The 4249-nt window shown below is 48.2% G+C and overlaps 1 pseudogene; it reads left to right on the top strand.

Moving 5' to 3' along the window:
* LOC123129431 (pre-rRNA-processing protein ESF1-like) overlaps positions 1–4249 on the top strand; it is an 18902-nt pseudogene that overhangs the window by 5324 nt on the left and 9329 nt on the right.

Below are 4249 nucleotides of genomic sequence, written 5' to 3' on the forward strand. Positions count from 1 at the left end.
GCCCATCTAGTCGCCCGCCCGCTAATCACGGTATTTCCAGAGTTGGCGATCGCCGCCGCAGCGGATCGCCGCCGTCCGAACCCCGTGCGAGGCCACCCTCGCCGTCCCAACGTCGCCCGTCGCCGCCCTCGGCGTCTGGACGTCGCCCGCCGCCGCCCCCGTCGCCGCATCTCACCGTCCCAACTTCACCCGTCGCCGCATCTCACCGTCCCAACGTCGCCCGTCCCAACTTCGCCCGACGACGCGGACGTGAAGGGCCCGACGTCTGACGCTGCCCTCGCCGCCCGAACCCCGTCCGACACCGCCCTCGCCGTCGCAACGTCGTCCGTCGCCACATCTAACCGTCGTCGTTGTACGCCGGGGACGTGAAGGGCCCGACGTCTGACGCCGCCTCCGCAGCACTGTCGTCGAACGTCGTCGACGTCTACACCGCAGGCCAAGGTTTGTCATGCCCGTCATCTAAACCTAGCGGGATAGATACAGGTTTCGCGTGAGGAATACATGCATGCAAACCCATTTTTTTCTTTTTCTTTTTTTGCAAATAAGTTGCGTTGGGCACTAAATTCGTTTACAGTACATGAACGAGTAATTACACAGTTGATGCAGACTGGTCATTCGTTTGTGCTGCCCGTAACTGCGCATGCGTGGTGTTGTGTGTTTTCTACTGGATAATAGATGTAGTAATGAGCTGGAATGAAAGTAGTAATAGAAGTACTAAAAAAATTGTTTTTCTGGAGGGTAGGCTTGAGCCTGTTTAAGCCTGTCTAGTAGACTCGCCGCTGGATAGAAGTGAGGGCTAGTTCATGCATGTACGGATTTAGGGTTTAGGGTTCATCAAAACCTCCCGCCGCAGCGCCTCCTCTACGGACTAGGGCATGATTTACAGAAGTAGCGTTGCTTTGGGCATGATGCATTGTACTAAACCTAACACACGATGTTTTGCAGTTCTGTGAGTTAGGCGTGTTGACATGGACGGAGAATCTGCATTCGGGAGGGACGAGAATGGTACTGATAAGGTGACTAAGACCAATAACGATAACTTGAACGAAGATGATGACAACAGCGACAACGATTCCGTCTCGTCATATGATATCTTACCTCCGGAGGATTTTGATAATAATGAACATGGCGCAAATAGCGAAAACGTAAGTGCCGTATATTTTTTTATTTTCGAAATTGCAAAGTATGGCATGGCTAACTGTATATCTTTGTGTACAAATTTCCAAGAAGATGTGGATGTTGACAATGTGCAACATAGTTGGCAGGAATCATTTGCAGATAACTTGAGCCAGGTTAGTTGATAGATGTTGTACATGGATCAATAGTATGATTTAAATGATAATAATTTGACATATATATTTTGAAATGAATGTTGTAGGAGGAGTCAGATGGTCCGAGCGTTGATCACGATGAGGGAGAGATCGATATTGAGGAGGCTCAAAGGCAGCAGAAGATGCTTGAGACACATTGGAAGGTCATGGCTATGACCTTTCGGTCGCAAGGGGATGCATACATATTCTACAACAATCACGCCAGAGAACACGGGTTTAGCATAAGGAAACAGAAGGTGAAACGAGGTGCTTCGGGAATGATCCGGTACCGGCGGTTTCTTTGCTCCAGGGCTGGGAGAAGGCAGAGCAAGTTCATAACCATGGAGGGCCGCAAGCGCAGGCTTAGACCGGAGACTCGTTGTGACTGCGGTGCACATATGGTGGTGAAGCTGGACAGAGAACGTGGCGTTTGGTTCGTCGCATCATTCGTGGATGATCACAACCACGCGATGGCTCGGCCCGACGAGGTTTGTTTTTTATGGTCACACAGACGGATTGGAGATGGGCAGAGGGCCGAGATATTGGCCATGGAAGCGGCCGGGATAAGAAAGCATATTATAATGGACAACTTCATCAGCAGATACGGTTCGTACGATAAGTGCGGGCTTATCCGGAGGGACATTTACAATCTTTGTTGCAGAGAAAAAATGAGGCTCATTGCAAAGGGTGATGCAGAGACGGCAGTTGGCATTATGAGGAGTAGGAAGGAGAAGGACCCTGAGTTTTTTTTGAGTATGTGCGTGACAAGGAAGGGCGACTGAAGAGTATGTTCTGGTGCGATGCACAGTCGCGGAGGGACTATCAGGACTACGGAGATGTGGTCGTGTTTGATAGCACGTATAAGATGAACAGATACGGTATGCCGTTCGTCCCCTTTGTAGGAGTTAACAACCACCGTTGCACCACAGTGTTTGGTTGTGCCATCATTGCTGACGAGACGGAAGGGACATACATGTGGCTGCTGCAGACATTTATGAAGGCAAACTGTCAGGTGAAGCCAAAGTCAATAATCACAAACGGTGACGCTGCAATGATCCGGGCTATTCGGACCGTCCTTTCAGATGTTTTCCATCGTCTTTGTTCGTGGCATATCGAGAAAAATATGCAGAGGCACCTGCATTACAAGTCACTGGATGAGTTCAGATCGCTCCTGTACTATGCCACCTCTCAAGCGAACTTTGAGCAGAGATGGAAAGCTTTCTATGATAAGTGGAAGACGGATAGAACTGAAGAGTGGCTTGACAGGATGTACAGGAAGAGGAGACTGTGGGCAGCTTCATATCTTTCCGATGGTTTTTTTCTTGGTATGCGAAGTAACCAGAGGAGTGAAAGCCTCAACTCCTGCCTTCACCTTCACCTGGACTACGGTATGACAATTGTTGATTTGGTGGTGCATTATGAGAACTGTATAGTTCGCCTGCGTGAGAACGAGGCGTACGATGACTGCGAGGCATTCCAGAAGGAACCACCGTCTGTTACTGAATATAAAGTCCTTGAGGAGCATGCCGCCAAAGTATTCACACCTGCTAATTTCTACATCTTGCAAGATGATTTGCATAAGATGGGTCAGCTGGAGATATTTGAGACGCTCGTGGGAATTGGGCGTGAGACATTCATTGTGACATGGAAGGATAACCACAAGTTTAGGTATAATGTTGTTTATGAACCAGGTAACTCAGAAGAAACTATTACATGCAGTTGTCTTAGGATGGTTCGGAAAGGGCTGCCATGCAAACACATTCTGTTTGTTCTCCATCATCTGAATTTAACTGAAATACCAAAGTGTTGTGTCCTTAATCGGTTGTCCAAACATGCAAGAGATGGGTTGCCTGTGCAGAGGAAGAGTGATATGTTTGGATGGGGTTGGTCAGGGCCATTGGAGAGAGAACGGTATAGTGCAATATCCATTAAAACCGCACAAGCTGCTCATGTTGCAGCAAATGATCCCTTCTTGTTCGATGAGTTGATGAAGTGTCTAGACAACATAATAGCACAGAAAAAGATTTCAGAGGAGGAACTTATAGGAAGTAGAAGGTATGCTATGCTGAAGAAGGAGGCAAGTCAAGTGCAACAAGTTGAGCCTGGTATTGGTGATCCTCAGAAAGTTTCGACGAAGGGTGCACCTAAGAAGGGGCGGTCAAAGGGGGGCCCCGGCGTTACAAAGAATGGTAGGCCAAAAGATTTTACAGAGAAGAAAAGTGGTCCTTTGTGCAGTTTCTGTAGTCAAGCAGGTCATAATAAGGCTACATGTCATTTGAACGAGAAGTAAGATGTTATCTTCTTATTGTTGTTATGTTCCTACTTTGATTTTAGCAACTATATTTGCTCACCAATTCTTTATGTTTTGTTCAGGAACTGGGCGTAGGTACAGATGCAGGTTGGTTTGTACGGAGAATAAAAGTGGTCGCACGAACCTTTGTCGTTTTTTATTCGTACGTGTCCGCAAGAAAACTTGATAAGTTATTTGTTTGTGTTTTGATAAAAGATATATGTAATAAATTTGGAGATGACATTGCATATGTTATACTACCTGGGCATGATGATGATTTTGTTTGCTGTTTGCTACGTGGGCATATATGTTGTACTGATGATGATTTTGTTTGATGTTGTTTCTGGCCGCCACTTTCTGCCAAAATAATTGATAAAGTGAAGTTTTTTTTTAAAAAATGCCCGACCACCGCTGCTGGGCCCATAGTAGCTTACGGAAGCTACCCAAATCAAGCCTAAAGGCGACTCGGGCGGCCGATCGAGCCCACTAGCGGGCCCAGCAGCGGGGTCCAACGGGGCGCACGGGGATAATAAGAGAGGAGTTCGAAAGGGGGGGGGGGGCGGCAGCTATTTAAGCCGCTCCTGGCGCCCCCCGCTTCCGAGGTGGGACTAAAACTTGGGCGCTGCCCCGCGCGGGCGAGGGCAGGGGG

Source organism: Triticum aestivum, chromosome 6A, assembly GCF_018294505.1.
Source record: "Triticum aestivum cultivar Chinese Spring chromosome 6A, IWGSC CS RefSeq v2.1, whole genome shotgun sequence".
Classification (NCBI taxonomy): domain Eukaryota; kingdom Viridiplantae; phylum Streptophyta; class Magnoliopsida; order Poales; family Poaceae; genus Triticum; species Triticum aestivum.